The sequence below is a fragment of the Aptenodytes patagonicus genome, chromosome 20 (genome assembly GCF_965638725.1).
Source record: "Aptenodytes patagonicus chromosome 20, bAptPat1.pri.cur, whole genome shotgun sequence".
Taxonomy (NCBI): Eukaryota; Metazoa; Chordata; class Aves; order Sphenisciformes; family Spheniscidae; genus Aptenodytes; species Aptenodytes patagonicus.
In genome coordinates this window covers 3035824-3057062 of record NC_134968.1, presented here as the reverse complement: position 1 = coordinate 3057062, position 21239 = coordinate 3035824, and the positions used below count along the sequence as shown (strand labels likewise).

The 21239-nt window shown below is 40.6% G+C and overlaps 1 protein-coding gene across 10 annotated transcripts in view; it reads left to right on the top strand.

Annotated features, from left to right (window-relative positions):
• The first annotated feature begins 10172 nt into the window (after window positions 1-10172).
• Window positions 10173-21239, top strand: part of SPOP (speckle type BTB/POZ protein) — a 29135-nt gene continuing 18068 nt past the window's right edge. For 2 of the 10 annotated variants that reach the window (XM_076357057.1, XM_076357059.1), the window contains exons 1-2: window positions 10173-10265; window positions 13683-13754. The gene's annotated coding sequence lies outside the window, so the exon portion shown is untranslated. Of the gene's footprint in view, window positions 10266-10845; window positions 11000-11021; window positions 11174-13682; window positions 13755-21239 lie in introns of those variants that run through there. The other 8 variants (XM_076357055.1, XM_076357056.1, XM_076357063.1 and 5 more) reach the window with 5 other exon arrangements.

Here is a 21239-nt window from a genome sequence, read left to right as displayed (position 1 = left end):
ATTCAAGAGGCTATTTTCAAATCAGCGCTGGCTTTTCTTCTTGGACAGTTTTAACAACGCTGCCACAAAACAGGTCCCCAGCTTTGAGCTGCCAGGAGGATTGCTGTAATGCCTCTCCCCAGTGACAGACTGGTTACCACGTTTCGAGAAGCCTGCCTGGTGACTTTTGGTGTATGTTCCTGCTTGAGTTCAGCTGTCTCTTTAAATAAAGACAGGTAAACTCCAAAGGAACTGGGTTAGGATCCAATAAAGTTTTCATCCTCCGCATTACTTTTTCCTGTTAGAAATGGTAGCTCCTCTTCGAGGCGCCTTTTGCAGAGGGATAAATGTGTTTAATAGTTTTTTGGCTTTCTTCTTTTTTTATAAACAGCGCAAGTGTCTTCAGAGGCAATGCTTGAATTTCTGGTGAGGTGTCAGGAAAGGCTTTCTGTCTTCAAGTAAGAGATTAGCAATGTACAAAGTGTTGACAGAACTTACTCGGGTTTATCTAGATACCGCGTAACATCTAGGGTATGGCTGTGCAAAGGAATCGTTAACTACTGCTGGCAAGTTCTATTTTGCTTATTCAAAGAAGGAAGCCGCCTGTGGTAGCGTGTGCACCTATAAGCAGTTTAGAGGTTTCGGGGAGTTAAAGCGCAGTGCCCAGGTTCTCTACCAACAATCTGGGCTTCGCCAGTTCTGCTATGACTCGGTTTGTCTCTCTCTGCTTTTTTTAGACATTCTCCAGTTTATTAGAAGGGTGCAAACCTAGTTAAATAAAAAAGACTACCTTGTTCTTTTTAGTCCTGTGTGCTTGATCTGTCTTTCCCCCGCTGTAAGCAAGCAATAGGTTTGTGTAATGACATATTTTCCAAAATGAAAAGTTTTTGCAAAGCGTAAAACGTCACCCTTTGCAGTCAAGATGGTAGGTGCTTTGTGTTCAAAGCTGTGTAATGTTTTGAGTTTGGGCTGACTTGCCAAGAGTTACTAAAGGGAATGCTTGTGGTTTGCTCCTTCCTTAGCAGATGTGACTGGTCTTTTTCTGAGTAGAAGAGGAAGGGAAATCAGTTGAGTAGGAGATTAATTTATTAAGTGCCTTAGACAAAGCCCTGCAAGTGCAAAACATGAAGGTCAGACTGAGAAATTATGAAGAGATTCCATCTTCCTCTCTTCTACTTTTTGTTGCCTCCAGAGTCCCAACCTCGAGTCCATTTATGACTCATCCAGTTACCAGCAGGGGGAACTCTTATTTCAATCATTTTCAAGAAATGCAAGGAGAAAAACAACAAAAAAGCAGTTCCTCTTTAATTAGCGATATAACTGTACTTCTAGAGTCTTTGTGCTTACAGTAAAAGCATAGCGTGGAAATCAAGGTCTCCTCCATTTTTATTCTGCTTAATTCTTTTTGACCATCAGCAGAGACTACATTCAAGCTAAGTCATTAGAAGCTTTAAGACAATCACCATCTCTTCTGCAGAATGGCCTTCATTACAAATAGCATGAGTATAAATAAGTATGCGCACGCCTGCGTGTCCTCTTGTCCCCCTGTAACACGAACAGCTGGCTTCCCGCACAGCAGCAGCCACTGGCATCACGGTCGATGTTTTTGAAAACATTTCTGCCAGAATTCTCCTAGGAACCTTGTCAGTTCTTGGTGGTTCCAGGGAGATGAGAAGAGTCACGCACGTACTGAGAATAAACAGCAGATTACATTGCTGCAGTGTTTGTGCCTGTTGTCCCTCCAGGAGGAACTCGCTGATGTATCAGCGAAGAAAGGTGAAGTTTTATTTCATAGCTAACTGAGACATGGCATCCACAGGGGGGAAAACTTAGCAGCTGCATTCCTTTTCCTTTCATCTTCCTTGTTTTTATGAGCTCCTTCTGCAACTCCATCAGCAGATGTTTAAAAAACCCCAAATGTTTAGAGAGCACGTAGAATAAGGTAGATGATACTGTATGTGCATATTTTTTACAGAGGTGGATATAATTGTATAACACTGATAGTTTTCTGGTCACAGGATAGTAAAGACTCGTGCTCAAATGACAACAGTTTAAGGGATAAGGAAATTATTGTTACTGCTTTGAAATCAACAAATTGCCAATCTTGAAGATACCACTTAAACCCAACCCTAACAGTCATTCTTCCAAGAACAACTAGGATTTATGCTGTGCCATTCAGTTAAGAGTCGGTGATTACGTGAGCTTCTCCTGCAGGATTCCACACACTCTTGCAAAGGGAATGGGAATTCCTGTCAGATTTCAGGGACTGAAAAGCACATGAGAATAAAAATAGCACCCATTGGGGAAAATACATGCTAGCTTTAGAGTCCCACTTTAGCATGTAGTAAGTTTATGCTGACTAGTAGTAGGAAGAAGTTTGTAAGGCTGATAGGGATGGGATATGCATTTGAAATATATACTCTTACAATAACCAGTTTCATACTTAGATTTACAGTTCATAACTAATAGAATTTCAGCAACAGTGAGCCAGGGATGCATGTAGAGAACAGGAAAAACAATAATTGCCTCAGACTGAAACTGAGACAGCTGGATGTCGCACTGGAATGAGGTATTTGAGGTTTTAAGTATTTTAAGGAAAAATATTAAGAGGAAAAGTGCATGTAAGGCTTCAGAATTAAATTAGCAAAAATGGTCATGTGGTTCTTTTTCCTTTCTCTTGCCATGCTTTTCTGCAGTTCTTGCAATGTCATTTTCATCCATTTTGTGTATTTATGCACATACAGGATCCTGAACGTTTTTAATACCACCTTCATCATCACAGTTCAGTTACTTTGGTAAGCTCACAGCCTATTCCCAAAGTTTTTATGAGCAATTAACCTGTTTTAAAGAAGAAAAAAAAAAAAGCGTTCAGAAGACAGCATGGTTTCCATACACGGTACTTGTTGAAATACTGACTCATGCAGTAGAAGTGTTTTGCTAGGAGAATGCAAAAAAAAAAAGACTGCCAGAGTCAGGGATGGTGGTGTGCTTTTCCCTGGAAGTAGGTTCAGGTCCTTTACTGGGTCTTCAGTTACTCACGAGCAGCACAAATGTGCAGCGTTAGGCATTCCCAAGAGCAGTTCTGTTAGCACAGACCAGATGCTGAAGAATCCATAAAAGTTAAAATCCTGCCAGGCCAGTCGTGGAAACCTTCCATCACCTGGAATGAGGACTAAGTCTTTTGCTTGACTGAAACTTGAAAATGGGAATGAAATGAAGTATTTTTAATAGGCGTACATAATTTGGGGGAGAGCAAGGAAATCTTTTCCGTAACAGTCCTTGCACATAGCGATTTGCTTTTCTGCAGGTGGGACTAGCACCCCACACTTTTTAATCAAATGTTGTAATTTCCCCTTTATAATAGCCACTGTTTAAAGACAACACTAAGAAATCTTGCAGTGGCCCTGGAACATGAATAGAGGGCATACTAGGCCCATCTGCAATGGCCTCTTCCCATCGACAGCAGAAAACTGTCCTCCAAAGGACTATTTCCCACCTAAAATTAAACATTACGAGGCAATAAAAATCTCGCCCCTCTCAAGTACACTCAAACAGTAGGGATCGTTGTCTCCAGTTTCTGCAGTAGTGGAAAAAGTAGACAGTTGAGTTGGTGTCCTCTAGCAGCACGATTGCTTGACACTCATTAGCTAAACTTCTAAAAATCACTTCTCAGAACAACGCAAACTGCTTTCCAGGCAAAGGCTGCCTCTTTTATTCCTTATCAGCTTTGAGGAGCTGAGACTGCTTTCGAGACAAATTTGCAGCCTGCTCTGATTTAGTTTATTCTCAGAATTGTAATGTCACTTTCTCCCAAGGTCTTGGGAGATCTCATTCAGTGAACATGATAGGCTATAATTTGTTAATTAGTTTTACAGTGAACGTGGCAAGAAAAACAAAATCCTGGTCTCGGGATTAAGAAACAACACCAGTTTGGATTAGCAGATTCTGCCCCTGCCTTAGGACCTGTGTGGCAATCCCATAACCTGAAGTGTTTAACTGATTACTAAGTTTTTTATTTTTGTATGAACAGCTGGGCTAGATCTGCAAAAAGGGAGTGTTCACAGCCACAGCTGGAGAGATGTAAAACTCTCATCTGAACACACAAAGCACAACTGAATTACCAGCTTCTCTGAGTAACGAGGCCTGAGATGTATCAAGTTGGGCACTTCAAATTAGTGCATAGTTTTGACGTGAGCTTTGTCTTCTCTGGTTTGATAAATCCTAAGATGTCTTTTTTTTTTTCCCCTCTGTCTATATTGCATGAAGCATATTATCACTTAAAATCACAGAGGTACTGGTTAAGATAGCTTCGTTAATATTTCTAAGTAGCAAGACACCATTACCTGATAATTGAGGAAATGCCCAGGAAGAAATTAATTATTTTTGCAGTCAGTAAATATTTTAGGAAGCGTGAGTTACATAAATCTTGGGAACCCATACAGGATGCAACATTTCATTTCATTATCTATAAACTTACCCACTCATAGAAAGGGATAGCACAGTCCAGTGAAAAAAGTAGTTCTGTAAACGCTGGAATTAGCAACCCCTACTTTGATGGAATGTGGTAGAATGCAGTGATCTTTGAGGCCCCTACTTTGTTTTAACTTGGTTGGAAAACACTGCTGAATTAGAAGTTATTGAGGGATGGGGTGGGAAGATAGGAATATCAAACAACATAAGCTTTGTCTCCTTGGGAAATCAGGTTAAAGATAATGTGATCGTACAATTATAGACTACAGCATACAGATCTTTACAATAGGACCAAAATATTGTATGGACAGCCTTACTTTTGGTTGGTTTTCATGGCTCCTGAACGCTTGGTTTTGAAATCACTCTTGCAGAAAACAATTTTCTATGCAATAACTGAGTGCATCTTCAAATGAAATTAAACATCTGAATACTCGTTACAGCCGTTTTGGTTGCAGGAACTTAATGCCATAATAGTCATTGCAGGACATTGCTAATGAGAAGGCAAAAACAAAGAACTGATTAGCTCCACATTAAGCTGTTCAGTTCCGTAAGAATGTTCTAGAATAGCAATATTTAAGTCATAATACTTGCTAGAATTTGTGCAATAAAGTACATACTGACAGCTAGTATTAATCTTTGTGTCGAAAGCAGAAATTTAGAGAGCTCTCCTCTCTTCCACCAGCATTAAAAAAATAGAACAAGACTAAACTGTCATCTAGTTATGAATCCTGATGCTACGCGATTGAAAAATTCTTCATTTGTGATACCTTAAAAAATCCTGCTTTTTCCTTAACTGTTGTTATTCCCTGCAAGGTCCAGACTGCAAATGCAGTTTTACGTTTTTCCTTTACTAGATCACTTAGCTTCATTGTTCCCTACTTTTTTCTTACTGGATTTACTTCCTCTTTTTTTTTTTTCCCCCAGCTGTTTGAGCCCTTTATGCTCATTCATACTTTCATGCTCTGTTATACCGAGTGAATCTTATCCTCGATTTTTCAAGTCTTTTGTCCAATTATCTCTCTCTACCTGTAGAAGGGGAAAACAGCAGTGATAAAAACCTTCAGACTCTGTTGCAGTCCGTTCCCACTTCTCCACTAAGGAAGATTGCTGTGATAACATTGAAGATTAATTCTTGTTTGTGGAGAAAAGCAGGTTTGAATAAATCTGAGGACTTTTGACAATGTTCTGAGCTCCTCTACTCTGCAGGTGCTAGCAGAGTTAACAGCATCTTGGAGAAAGGAAAATAATTTCACAGACCATTAGGGCTGGTGGGAAGCAGCAGGATCAGGTTTTAATGAATACAGGATCAAAAGCATCTTAAAGCAAACTAGCACTGAAAACAAGAGCAGGCTCATCAGGGAAGACAGGAGATGCTTCTAACGAGAAACAAAGCACCAACTCAAAGACATTAGGGAGTCACTTTCTCACAATAGTGCATTTTAAAGTATAATTTCCTCTTCTAAAAAATTAGCTTTGATACTTTTCCAATACATGTAAAAATAGCATTATGAACAGATTCCCTGCAATTAAAATCTCCAAGTCAGAGTTTTTCCAAAGGAGGTCAAGAATTTTTTAAACAATGTTTGTTTTCTCACAAATAAAAGTAGGTTTTAGTCACAGCAACAATTACTAAGTTAAGTTATCTTACAGTATTTTGAAGTCTGGAAAACAAATTCTGACAAGAAATATGCATAGCAGTAAACTCAGACCTGAGAATGGTTTGTATGTGAAAAAGGAGACTATCCCACCGCTACCAGCAGGCACTTTCTCATAGGAGTGCTGATTGTTACTGTGTTTTGTACTGAATTTAACGCTCTATGTATGCGGTGGCTGTGCTAGAGCAAATTTATCCTTTCATGCTCCAAGGGACATAGGTGCTACTGGATCCAAATGTCATGCAAGTAGGAGCTAATTGCTTAAGTGCTCAGGCAAGGATGGTTCTGAGCACATGCATAACCAGAAACTGGCAATACTTAAGTGAACTTTCAGGGCAGAAAGGGCGGTACCGGAAAAATTCAGGTATCTGTGATTTTATACATCTGTTGAAAAAACATTGTTTTCAGTCATAGTTTTGAATCTGGATGCCTAAAACCCACCTAATTCCTATACTCTTCTGGATTTCTGCTTTGAAACCGGAAGCAACCAGTTTCCCAATTTTGTCCTTTTTTGTGTGTGTATGAATAAGCTACTTAACTTCTCTACACTTTTTTAAAGTTTTAAAAGATGGGTAATACTCAACTTCCTACTCCATGCAACACTGAAGATTAGTTAATTTATAGTGAAGGAAAAGTGGGGATACGGGACTCCATCTAGCTCAGTACTTGCTATTCTGTTGCAAATTAAATTTTGTGGAAAAGGGTTGCAAAAGAAAAAGCTCACTGGTTTCCTTTCCCTGGAGGATCCTCAGACTTACACAGTTCAAAGAAGCCAGTATCTCAGAAGCTTCTCCTTTCATCACAAACCATATCAGCACTTACTGTCCTCTAGTGTGCTCCGCTAGTGCCAAAGCTTAGACTCCTTTGACAAGATAAATAATAATGTAGGCTTTGTACTGGGCTAGGTGAGAGCGTGACATTTTCAAGAGGATGGAGATACCCTAGCAGAAGTCAGACTGGAAGGATAACCTATTAGATACTAGATTTTTAATTGACTATGACACAAAAATTACTCTTTCGCAATGAAACCATAGAAGCCTACAATATCAAGATTCTTTTTATGTCTTAAATTTAAAACAAACAGTAACCATACCCTAAACCAAGCAATGATTCCCTTACTGTTTGTAAATATACCACAGCATTCCTTTTGCATTACATATGGAAAATGAGTTATATAGATGTCTCACTGGTATAAGCAGAGGTGAATCAAGTATGTTTGTGTGCATTGTATGCAATGTTTGTGCGACTGTTGCATATATAAAAGCCTCATTAAGTCTCCCCAGTGATTGGAGGTGGGTTTTGTTTAGAATGGTTTTGTTTGTTTTTGTAACAAAGATAGCAAACACAGGAAATAATTAAATAACTGTGTTTTCATACTCTCCCGCTCATCAGGAGCCTATATGAGATTTTAATTAGTGCTGCATTTTCAATAAGTCTGTATCCGTACGTGTTGCAGATTCTTTAGTGGATAACAGGGAGATAATTGAGAATCCTGTTTTTCAGTCTCTCACGAAAGGGCTGGGTGATACATTTAATCATGATGTAGAAATGCTGGCAGGTTTCTCTGAGTTCAGCCTCTCTCTAATTACATTTCTAGATTTTTAGTAAATTGAAAGGGAAAATGTAGGAACAAAATAATTAAAACCAAAGAGGAAGCGAATATTAAGAAGCAGGAGCTATTTAAAATTCTTGCACACAACTCTTTCACGGACATCAGTTTAATCAGCTTCACATAAAAATCAAACTTACTTATACACAAAAGTAACACCTCCAAACCTCTATGTACAGTCGCATTTACTGGTTCTTTTCATGCAGAAAAAAACACCTGTCTTGTATCATTCAGATGATACTGAGATTTATACCCAAAGTAAATGCATTTGATAATTTGGTACTCTCACATGCACACTAGTGTCAAAACACACACACCCCCCAGCATATCCCCAGGCAAATTTTCAAGGTCCAAGCAGTACCTGCACCTAGGAATCGTCCAGTCATTTTATTACAGAATTGTGTTAAAGACAGAAGGTAGGGTTTGTGAAGACTAAGTTACAGTATTTCACTTCTATCTGCCACCAAGGAGTACAGAATTGACCCAAAATAACTTTTTCGTATGGAGGAGAGGTGAAATTTGATCTTCATTTTCACAGATACCCAATTTAATTTTCCACTTCCTGGGAACAAGAGAATTTTGATCAGGAGAACATCATAAACTGCAAAAGAGGTTGATCTCCCTACCGCTAAGTGACACATGGCCAGTGTTGCATTAAAGGAGACATTTTTGTTTCTTCTATCTAGAAACCCCTTGTATCAAGACTCCGCAGCTTAAGTGCTCTAATGCAGGAGGGGAGGGGGGAATCTCTTTGTTTTCTCTAAAACTGGTGCTGTAATTTCCTTTTGTACTTCAAGAGAATAAATATGTCAGTAAAAATCCACAGTTTATATTGTGAATATAAAATCCAGGATAACAGAGAGGGTATGAAAATAAGTTTCTAGGAGAAATGTGTAGCCACAATAGGAATGCTAATACCAATTCTGTACTTTCCAAGAGGCAGTTTTGTGGCATTTCTTCCTTACAATGCAGCATTACCTGCTGTTTTGTCACCACAGGCAGCAGTTTTTGAAATGAAGGAATGAAGCAGGGTCCAAGAATTGGTCATGACTTGGATGAGATACTTGCCAAGAAAACCCAGGACACTGCAGAAAATGTTAGCAATAAAACAGGCAATATTCTCTGAGGTAGTAGTGGACAAATGTGGCAGCCTAGTGTACAGGACCAATTGCGCTATGAGAAGCAGCATTTTTCATCTGAGAGGATGAGATACGAGATAAAAAGACTTTGGATCTTTCGTTTCAATAAGTGTAGCTGTGACGTATTATGTAACCGGGCTAATTTGGTTATTGGGGTGCTTTGCATGTAATTGTATTAATTCATTGTAACATAAGACTGAAACTGTCAGGAAAGGAAGGTTAGCTCTGGATAAACTTCTCTACAAACATATACGTAATTAAGGACTACTAACAATGAAAATTTTGCTTCCTCTGGTTGCAAACCATTACAAATTAGAAGAGGGAAGACCCATATATAAAAGAGATCTTAGGATCACAGGATAATTTGAGTGGAGGGGACTTCAGGACATCATCTGGTCCAACCTGCTCAAAGCAGGGTCACTTATGAGATCTGACAAGGTTGCTCTGGCCTTTATTTAATTAGGCCTTGAAAACCTCCAACAGAGACTGCAGAGTCTCTCTGGGCAACCTGTTCAAATGCTCATCTATGGTCATGATGAAAAAATTTCTTACATCCAGTCTAAATCTCTCTCGTTTTTACCTTTGTTTCTCATCCTCCTGCTGTGTAGCACTATGAAGTGCCTGGCTCCATTTGCTTGATAACCCCCTTGTAGGTACTGGAAGGTCTGTAAGATCTCCCTTAAGCTCTTGATCTAGACCCCTGAATGACAGACATAAAGCATGTTTGCTTTATAATCCTTTTCTCAAAAGGTTAAAATAAATGCTGTGCCTTGAAAAAAACCCTCACCAATCATCCTCAAACTTGGCAAGAAATTCTCATTGTGCACAGCGTGGGGAGCCATTCTTCACAAGCACTGGTGATCCATGCACTGAGATGGCCCACGACCCAGCCTGAAGTGAGAGAAGGGAGAACTGTTTGTATTTTCACTACGCAACACTAAGCCCAACCCTCAAAGGAATGGGGAGGAATGGTGAAACGAGGCCACACCACAACAGCAAGAGAAACGTACGCCCTCCCATCTCCCCTAGCACTTCCTCCTTGGGTGAAGAGATTTAAAATAAAACCCTACGCCAGCTCCAAGCAGAGCTCTCAACCCTCACACAACACCAGGAGAGGAGGTCTCCAAGGCAGAAGGGGGAAGAGGGGCGCGCCGTTACCTCAGGCAGCCAATTCCTCACAGAGCTGTGAGGAAAGGAGAGGGCGGCCCGCGCCACCTCGCTCGACGCCTTTCCCGCCTTTTCCCCCGCCTCCCTTGCGCCCCGCCCCTCCCCGCGCACGCGCAGTGCGCCTGCCCCGCCCCGGCCCCGGCGGCGCGGCGCCGAGAGGCGGGTGTTGTGGGGAGCCCGGATGTGTCAGTTTAGGGCAGTATGAGGAGAGCGCAAGGGGACAGCAGGCAGCGGTGTCCTTCTCAGGTGAGGTGGGAGGGGCCGTGCGGGGGAAAGAAGCAAAAGGAATCGGGCGAGGACTGGAAACCTCCACAGGGACGGGGGGAAGGTAGTGTTGTCGTCGTTTCCCCCCCCCCCCCCCCCCCCCTTGCCTCTCCGAGGTGTATGTGGGGCTGCTCTCCTCCGTTCCTGCGGCGGTCCTGCCGCACGACGGGGAAGTGAGAGACCCGCACGGGCCTGCCCCCCTCCTCCGCCGGCTGTTTAAATGGCACTGCGACAGGAGTAGCTCCTTGCCAAATAGTGAGCTGTGGACACTTGAGGGGACCCCAAGGCACACAGCGCATGCTCCACCGCGCTGCCAGAATGTGAGCCGCTTGGGCGGTGAAGCAGGCGGGCGGGGCCGAGCGCGCATGCGCAGCAGAGAGGCGAGGGCGTGTTCGGAGGCGCCGGCGCATGCGCGGGAGCTGGGCTGGCGGCAGGGAGCGCATGCGTAAGAGGAAGCTGGAGGCGGGCGGCTTGGGGGGGGTGTCTTGTGCGAGGGAATGTGCGCGTGCGCAGTGGTCGTGAGCGGGGGGGGCTGGGGAGGCGGCGGCGTTCGTGCGGCGCGCATGCGCGGCCGGGAGGGGAGCGCTGGGAACAGCCATATCCTGCTTGTTCGTCCACTCGGCGCCTGCGCAGAAGGCTGCTGCGGGGACTTGCGGAATAATGAGCCTCTGCATCTGCTTGGGGGGAATCGGAGGAGGAAGACATGCTGCCAAATAGTGAGCTCCAGCTGCTGGTGTTCTCCTAGGGGGGCTGGCTGCGGAGTGGGGGGCAGAGTCCGGGGGCGCGATCCCCACCCACCGCACCTGCGTGGGACAGGGCTTCTCGGGCTTCCCAGCCTGCCTCGGAGCAGGGCTTCCTCCGGCGGTAGGAGTCACTCGTAGGGCCGGGAGGTAAGAGCTGTGGGGAAGGGGGCAGGAGTTGAGAGGAGAGAGGGCTCGGTAGCTCGGCTGGGGAGAGCGAGGGAGCAGGGTCTGAGGGGGGGAGAGGTGCGGCTGGGAAAAGTTGGGGGGAGGCCTGGCTAGGGGATTCCTGGAGATCCCCAGGCAGGCATAGAGGTTCAGTGGGGTGCCAGGAACTGAGTAAGGAAACACGAGTGGGAGAAAGGAAATAAGGGCTAGAGTGGAAAAACTGAGATGACTAATAGCATAACCAAGTAAGGGATGACAGGTCGTAGCTTTGCCACTGAGGACTGTGAGGCACATTTCTAAATCAGGAGGGAACTTGGTCTTCCTACGAATTAGACCCCAGGGTGTCTGGGATCAGTACTGATATTTCTTAGCTGTGTTTCAGGCCTGTAGTGGTGTTTAAAAGAAATGGTGCATCATCATGCAGTATGGAAAGGCAAAAGAATTCCCTTTCGCAGTTAAATGTGTCACCAATATGATTTGATAGCAGAGTGTTAGTGCTTGTAGCAAGCACTACCTTGATTAGTGATAGATGGTATTATAAAGGTAAAATCTTATTCTCATAGTATTTGCAAAGCTGCCTGTGAAATGGAATTGTCTTTTTCTGACAGGAGTTTTTTTGGGGGAGAAAAATATGGAATGTAATGTTATTTGTTGTCATTTTTCTGTAACTCGGCATTATTAGATGTGTTTACATTTGTGATTGTAGAGCAGCATCGTGACATAATGAAAAGGAATCCTTTTTTGCGATACCCTTTTTTTTTTTTTCTTTGCCTTTAGAGTTCTAAATGGTTACGTCTGGGGTGGCTTGGTGTGAAGCCCTATGAAAGTCTGAAGAATTTCACTATTATTTATGCTTTATAAAATAGAACTCTTTGGTTATTAAACCCCCCCCCTAAATTAGTTAAGTAAAACATGTAACTGGCTTGCTTCTTTTTCAGTGATATTTTCTAACCAGATGCCCAGAATGATTTAGTTTCATTATGTCACTTGTTCCGTTGTGACCTGAAGAAAAAACAGATTTTTTTTCTTAATGGTACTTTGTCATGGATGAGTATAGAGATGAAGACCACATGAGAGCAGAAGTACATTGCAAGCTGTCATCCTGTCACTGTATCAGTAGAGGACAGTAACACAAAACTGTACCTACCATAAGATCGTAGAACCTGCTGTCAAATCTGATATCCTGATTTACTTGAGTCTAGTTACCACTATTATAACACTAATTGTGTTTCCTCCCCAAAACCTCCAGGATTTGCACGTAGATACAGATCAGGGAAGGAGTTAAAATGGAAGGGGTTTTGGTTTGACACACGGTCTCAGTGAGCGGTTCCATCGCTGATTGCACGGGTCACAGTGGAGTGATTAAAAAAAAAACTATTTCTTGTGTAATTGATCTTAAAATTTGCTGATGTTTTAACACGGAGAAGGTACCAGTACTGGCAATAGTATTAGGTTGATGAGACCTGATAAATGTTAAAAACAATTCCATTCACCAGTCTTCTCTCAGTTAGTTTCCACTGAGCCAGCTTGACCAGCGTGGGGGGAGGTTTAGGGTTAATCTCTGAACTGCAGCTGAGGACCTAGTGTTAGGTATGTACTGTGAACTGAGTTTGTTGCCCTGTGTGATTTTTCTAGATACCAATCCAGTTTACAATAAGAGGGACTTACCAGCTTTATTCTTGGCACACCCTTCTGTTCAGCGTTTTACTCGTGGGGCTTGCCATTCCACTGCCTGGCTCACTGTGGACCTGTAAACTTGAAATCATCTGCTTCATTTCTTCCTGGACATTATTTCTGCAAAATTGGGCATAAAGCTGGGAAAGAGATCTGTTTCTTGTACGATCAGGAGCTATTGCTGTGTTACTGATTGCATTCATAGTTCCACACTTGGAAATATCCACTGTAATTTTGTAAAATTCCTTCTCTCCTCCCAGCTTTGGCTCGATTTTCTGCACGATTGGAGTATTATGTAAGATCTTGCTGTATTCCTCCAACCTCTGACTGCTGGTGTTTCCTACTCAGCACAGAGAGGAAATACAACAAAAATGTGTTTTGAAAAACAAACAAAACCCTTTATTGAGAGTGTTGCTTCTTGATTCTCAGTCGATAAGCTGCTCCTGCATTCTGTCTTGTACTTTGTACTTGAGAGACCTCTTAAATAAAGCATGTGTCCCAAGTTCTAGAAACACATGACGGTACAGGAAACTAGCGTGAGATTAAAGTATTCGTACCCTTGAGGAGGCAAAGAAGCTGTTGTTTTTCCGAAACTATATCTGTAAATATATTAGAACTTCTTTTCTTGGTTTCATGGTTTTTAAGTGTCCCTTTACTGGACTCTGTAGCAGTGTTTTGGAAGGAAGGAGTTGAGTGATTCTGGAAGTGTCTTCCTCTTTGCTGATATGCATAGCTGAGAATTCAAGAAAATACGTAGCACACATGAAATGTAATTTGTGGGTTTTTTGTTTGTTTTTTTTTTTCTCTGCATTTTTAGGACCGAAAAGATGCAGAACCACTGACTGTGTAGCAAATGCCCGGAAAAGACTTGGGAGTTCATTTTTATACTGTGAGTAAATTCTTTGGCTACAGGCAGGAGTTGCACCGCTGCATTCTGTGAGGTGTAGCTGGCCTTACAACTCCATGGATTTTTAGACACCCGTAGAGTTTATAAAGTCAGGACCATGGGAGGAATTAAACACTCCCAACACTAAATTCATAAGTGGAAGATACTGTTTTGGCTATTGGTATAGTAGAAGCCAACAGGATACTGGTGACTTTAGATGCACTGACTAGAGAAAATAGTATTAAAATTTTCATATTGAGATCTCAGTTCAGCTTTTCTTAGCCTGTGTTGTAGGTCTTATTCAATAGGTTATATTATATGACTGTGGACTTTAAAAATGGCTTTTGCTAGAAATGTAGCGTCTGTGTTGCGCATTTTAAATTAGGTCTGAGGTAATACTTGGGCTGTGAATCATATACAGTAATGTTAATGCTTTTAAAAAATTGATCCAACTTCTGATAACAAATCATTTTCCAGCAAAAAAGGATGCCCTTGTGCACACTTTTAAGAGACTTGCGTACAGAAAGTCTCAGAATATTCATTTGAAAGTATGCTAATTTTTAAGCATTTAAAATGTTTAGGAATCTCGTAAGTTCAGTAATACTGTTTCTGAAAATATACTGGAAGGTTTAGAACTCTAAACACTTAAATTTATTACCTATTCAGAAACATTTCATGTTGCATCATGTGTAAACTTACAGGGTACAGTTGGACACTAGGATACTTAAATTCCTGACTGATGGTTTAAGGTACTCTGAATCACTACTTCTTCTTTGGAGTTAACGTGCTGCCCTTTGAGTTAATAGAGGTGCAGCTGGAACACTTTCATATGTGTGACTTCAGACATGCCAGTGACATCTATACAGCATCAATCTGAAAAGACTGATGTGGTGTTCTAAAAATGGAAACTCTATCTTCTGATGTCAAACAGAACTTAAAGAATTACACTTTTTTAATTGTGAATATGCAGGAATGGTACTTGGAGAGGTTTGCAAAGTGATCTGTGGGACTTAAACAGCGATATGTAGCTGTTGAGGTTTTTTTCTTCCTTTCCGTGAAGTCAAAGTCCTCATATTTACCAACAAACAGCTATCTCCAAAATGAGTATAACACGGGAATATCTCTGTTAGGGCTGTGACAAGAACTGATACTTAAGCAAAATTGCATGGGCAGAGAAGATGGTCTAGAAAAACTTACTATCTTGGAGCCAAACAAGAAGTAGGAGTTTGCTTACGGGACTTGATCAGATGAAGAAGTAATTAAATTTTAGAATATGTCTATTTTTTTTTAAGTGTGGCTTTAGTTACTGTTCTGCCCATGTTCTTTGCTCATCACTGCAGAAATTTGTTCAACGAATCATAAATCAGATCATTATTGCATATAGCAACTTTTCTCTAATAGCAGTGGTTTACGAGTGGGAGACTTCCCAAGATTATTGAGTTTTATTTCTTCAGCTTAGATTTTAAAGCTAGTGAGGCCTCGCTTACCTTCTCTTAAAAAGAAATCCTTTTTAATTTTTACCTTTTATTTAAAATGGCGCGTTTGCCTTTGTGTCTGAAAAAAGCTCAAATGACAGCCCTGGTTTTAGAGACATGCTTATAGCAGTGAGACTGGAGAGCAGGTGGAAACAAATACACGAAGTCGTCTGGAGCTGCTGTATAGCAATGCAGAGAAGCTGCCTGGCTGCCTCCCAAGTGTTGCTGCATAAAGAGGCTAGAACAGATGCTGACTGCATTGATGGAAAAGTTTTCAGTTAACGTGGCTAGAATCATGCCTACAGATTAACTAGTTGACTGTTAAAGAATGTTGTCATATCCCCCCCTACCCCGCCAAGAATCCATTACCTTATGGTGAAGACCTCGTACAGCGCCTTCCTCGGATGCATTGAAGGCAGGCTGTTGTAGGCTGCGTATCCTGACCTTATAGATCTGTCTTTGTAACTTCAAAATCATATTAAATGACGCCACTATATTGGTGCCTTCACTTCCTCAGCTGCTTTTTTGTAGAAGTGTGCAACCTCAACAAGTTATGCTTAAAAACCACATGTATTAGTTGGATTATTTCTTGGAAGCACTTGTGGGCAGTCAATGAAATTCAAAGAACAGTATTTCACTATTGCCTTTGAGAGACAGATGATTTTCTTAGGATTTCCTGTTAGCTTGAGATTTTGTTCATACTTGTTCCCGGAGAGAAGAGCAGCGTGTCAGTGTAGGTGTTTGAATCCAGAAGTTTTCAAAATTGCCGTCACGTGTCGTGTTCTGCCTTACAGACCTCTGATTTCTCAAGCAAGTAACACTACAGTGAAATGACGGTGTGATAGAAGTCCTAGTGTTACTCGGTAGTAAAGATTTGTAACTGTGATTTAGAGTTGGTTCTTGGCTAGCAGATAATTGATATTTCTCTTTACATAATATTGCCCAGTAGCTTATTGAGTTTTACTGTTGATGGGGAAAATAGTAGGAAGACTTTTTAAGTGTTTTTATAAGAACGGAACGGGTAACGGGAAGAAAACAAAAGCAACAAGAACTGGTTTCTTCTTTGAGGCTGGAAATGGTTTATGGAGGTGGCTTGTTGGTGCAAGAAGGGAAATAAATGTAGGTATCTCCTGGCAATTTATTTTCGTGTACTTTTACATGTCCCTCTGTTTTTTAAAGATTCAATAAATGGCTTATGCCAACAACAGCTTAGAATATACAGTTAAAATTAAAAATCAGCCAGTCAGCTCCCTGTGTCCAAGATACTTCCTTTGGGATTTTTTTCAGTTTTAACACAAGTTACAACATTAATGCCGAAAGCGGTGAAAAGAATGCACCTTGCTGCCCTGCTTCCGAAGTGTCACTAGTATGACTAGACATATAATAATGCCTCTGGCCCAGTCTTTTTTCCTATTGACTAAAACCATATGAAATATAGAATATCTAAGCTACCAAAATTTTTCTTTGCCCTTTGTCTTATTAATTTGATAATCTTGGTCTTGAATGGTTAGGATATTCAAATATGGGTGTAGGCGAACACCATAATTGTGTTATTTTTGGAAGGTGATTTATGGTAAGATGTGATTTTTTTTTTTTATGTTAATGTGAGTAAGACTATTAAAATTATGCTAGCAAAACGATCATGCCTTATTGAAGTTGGTGTGATATGTTTTATAGAAAACATGGCTGCTGATTTCTGAGGAAAATATAGATGGTTTGGAAGCGGAAGTTGGTTGGAATTTGATTCCCATCTTCTTCCTCTCCTTATTCCTTCTCATGTTGATGTGATAAGGTCAGAGAAAAGACTAAACAAAGTAACTTTGAAAATTGAGGACTCTTCCTGCCTATAAAACCGCAAGTGTTGGAGAAGCATTACCTGGTAGGATAGGCTGCAGACAGGAGTCTTTTCAAGTGCTTGTAATTGCTATTTATTATCTGTTAGAAATAAGTCCTGGAGTGAGCTTTCTGTTGGAATGAAGCAAGCAGTTGATTTCTTTTCATGCTTTTCCAAAAACCCGGGTTTGCATGCTGATTCTAAGAGTGCTTTTATTTGGCAATCATATGATCTTTACATTCAGCAGGTTAAAATAATTCTCATAACCATTTTGAAGTCATGCTGCAGTTGCAAGTAGGTGAAAGAATCCAGTAGTCTGATGTCTAGTTTTGGCCATGCATTGTAGTCTCTAAATTGATTATTTGAAAGCTTAATTTCCAGAATAATAATGGCAGAAACTGTATTTCAGCTCAAGTTGTTTTTGATAAGCTCTTAGAAATATTAACACAAGATGGCAACTGGAAAATGTTACGTGAGGACTACCAGATGTTTGTATTACTGGAAAGTTGATATAAATAAAAAGGCTCCAGAGGGGATTATAGTCTTGGTGGTTTGCTAGAGGTCAAGATCTGCAATCCCATTTGAGTGCTTTAGCGGTGTTTAGTACCAGGTCTCGGCACAGTAGATTGAAAAATTCAGTCCTGCTTAATTTTCAGTTTTTCAGTTTTTGCTTGTTCTCTGATTAGACATCATACCACTTATGCATTTTCTTCCAGTTATTTTCAACTCCCCAGGAATCTGTTGGGATTTTAGAGGTGTGAGGTATTTCTAGCAGTGTGTCGGTCTTACAAGAGAAGAACAATCTACAGAGGGGAGAAAAAACCCTGCTGCTGCCAGCCTGCTTTCAGAGTGAGAGGCTTCCCTGGCATGTTAGGAAGTTTTCTGGGAAAGTAGTTTTCATGGGTTTATCTTTTAATTTGGAAGACGACTTACATGCTATGAAAGTGCAAATGTTTTACTTAAAAAAAAAAAAAAAAAAAAAAAAAAAAAGCTAAAATGGCAACTGGGTTAATTGACAAGTGACAGGTAACAATTTTCCCTACAAGTAGAAACTGAAGCTGTGAAATACTTTTTACGATTTGCCTGTGAGGGAGAATCTAGAATAAAAGAGTTCACGGGCAATAACAAAACCCTTCTTTTCAAAAATAAGATCAGGTTTCTTATTGAAGACAGAAGTCTGCTCAGGCTGATTGTTTCTGTAAGACCTAAGCTGGTGTGTTCGAATAACATTTTTACTTGTGGAGGAGAGAATTAAGCAGGAGGGAAGAGAAGAGAGGTGAAAAGGAGAATTTGGAGAAGAAGAAGTAAGAGATTTATTTCTTTTTAACGTGCTTATGATCTGAATTAAAAAATAATGAGGAAGATTAGCTTCTGAGGAAAAATGGTTTTGAAGATTTAAGCTTTAAGCATCTCAGAACGTACCTCAAGAGGATTAAAGATGGAAGTAGAAAAAGTTAAAGAAGAGGCAAAAAGTTTTGTTTGCTTTTAAGAATTTGATTACTTTTTATATTTACTGGTGTGGATGTAATTCTAATATACTTCGGGTAATTTATAGTTAGGGTTGGCTGTGATTAAAGGGGATACAGTTTTCTGCATCTGTTCAAACACCGGCACGAAGCAGTCTTAGAAGAATGTCAAAAATACAGCTTGACTTAATGACTAAAGAGCAGAAATTTTCAGTGGAGGATTTGTTTATAAAAGCAGAAGGTTATTTAGACAACTCTGGGCTGCTTCTTACCACCAACTTCCTCTCTCTTTCCTTGGTTTAGTTTTAGCTGTTTGCTATTTTATCTGGGGATATCTGGGGAGGAGGGGGAAGGGATGGTAGATGGTCTACAGCTAAAGAATGACAGTGTTTCTTTTCTTACGAAATATAGGTAAAACTTGTAATTCTCCTTACAGTGCTGATGTTTCACTGACAGTTGTCCCATCCTTTAATAGTTTCATACAAATTATTATTTTTGTAGGTGACCAAGCCTTTTTTTTTTTTTTTTTTTTCCTATTTTATAACTGGAGAATTGGTTTAAGGGAAAAAAATTAAAAACATTCCAAGAATGGAAAAGAAACCCTTAGTTTTGGAATATTTCTCGAAGTGGAATTTTAGTTACTGAATTCTAGTGGGCTGCCAATATTCAGTGCGTTTTGAGATAACTCTGTCTCTCTGTCTTATTAACTGTGATGAAAATGATTTTTCTAGGTAACTCCTTTATTTTTCCATGATCTATCCTCTCCAAAAAAAAAAAAGTAATTCAGCATGTTCCTACTTGATAATGAGTTTTCTGAAATAAACTGAATTAAGGTGTATGTGTCTGCCTTAATTAAAATCTTCCTTTTATGCAGTGTCCAGTGGGCCCTGTTGTGACCTCAGGAATTTGGCCTTCTCTAATGTACTTGGCAACTTTGGGGTGTGATAAAAAGAAGGTGCCCATCCAAGTTCCTGAATGCTACTGATGGTATAATAGGGACAACTTACAAACGGAATTAGGACGGATATATAGTGCCGTGGAATCAAGAGAAAAGCACGGGCACCTTCAACTGTTGAGAGCGATCATTTGCACTGTGTTTTATGGAAACCAGGTTCTCTCTTCTGTTTCTGTCTCCCAAATGAGAAGTTGTAGGTCCTTTAGCCTGGTATGCATCTCTCACTGGATGCCAGTTCATTCCTTTTATCTCTCTGCTATGATTGTGTTGATTTTCCAGTCTGTTCTCTTATGACTGAAGACTGTAAATGAAACTCCATGTGTCATTTTGAGCTCAGCAGTTTTTGTGGCACTCAACAGGGTACGGGTTAAGTAAGATCTTTTTTTGGATTTAAGAGCAGAGAAGGTAGAGGAAGGTGTAATGCACACACTCCTGGTTTTTAGAAAGTGTTCAAGCTTAACTCACCAGCCACTTTTTTTAGCATAAATTATTCTTCCCTCTAATTCAGGTACAGTTAAGTCTGTATAGATCCCATTCATGTTACTCCTTTATAGTTTGTTTTTTCCAGGCGGTGACTGGCTTCTTGTTGTAGAACCGTTCACATTTCTTTGTTCCAGAAAGATAAGCCTCTCGCTTGTGTAAACCGGGCTTCCTTTCAAGACGTAGCTTTTTGGTATGGGTCACTTTCATCTTTCATAAGTGTTGATTTCTAATCTTAAGTGTATTTTTACTGGTACAGGTTGTTTGCTACCTTGGTGCAGTCTCTTCTACACCACCGTGTTAATAATTAGGCAACTTTGTGTAACCTCTGGAATTCATTGTGCCTGATTTTCAACCTGCATTTGTAGCTAGGCAAGATTTCCTGCCACACAGGAGACACTGCAATCAGTATCGCTTGGCAGTCGTTAGCACGGGCTATGTGAATGCTTTGCCCATCATTGCTTTCTTCTGTGATATACCAAGTAGGAAGAGTGGTATGACTCCCTGTTTAGTGTATACATTAAAATCTGAAAACTTACTTATTTTATTCATCCACTAGTTAGATAGCATTGCATCCCGCTTTGCTCTTTCTGTTAACTTGCCCTTTTTTTTTTTTTCTTTTCTTCTTTTTCTTTCTTTACAGCAGTGAATTCAGACCTTCCATTGTCCTTTCCAAGGCTTTGAAGAATGCAGGAGCATAATGGTCTTTTCCTGTGCTTCCATATCTCATCCCCTTGTTTTATTGCTCCAATTATCTTTGTCCTGCTCCTTTTCTCTGCGCTTTGTGCTGTTCTTGGATAGTCTTTGATATGTTGCTGGTCCAAGAAGCAACCACCCCGGTTTTTGGAACACTTAATTAAAAATATACTTCTTTTACAGACTTCTGTAAGTTATCTTTTGCTGAATAAAACTTACTGAAAACGAATATACTTGGAAATTTCTGGTGTAAACTGCTGTTTTCTTAAAAGGCAGTTGGTTTATCTTGAGAAGAAGTAGAAATTGACAGACTGTTTAGCAAAAGTCCAGTAATTTTGAGGCCTTTTCTAGAATTATTTGTTGAGTTGAGATTCCCAACCTCTCTCAGGTCAAGTCTCTGATGCTCACAGAATAGTTTTGACTGTTGATTCCTACAGTAGATGAAGTTTTGAGCTGAGATGTCTCGGTACAGCTGCTAAGTCAGGAGGTAATTATGAGAACAAGGTGGCAAGGGAACATTTCCTGTGCTTCAAAAAGGTCTGATCTGGCTCTGGTTCTTAGATAAAATGTCTTCATCTGGAA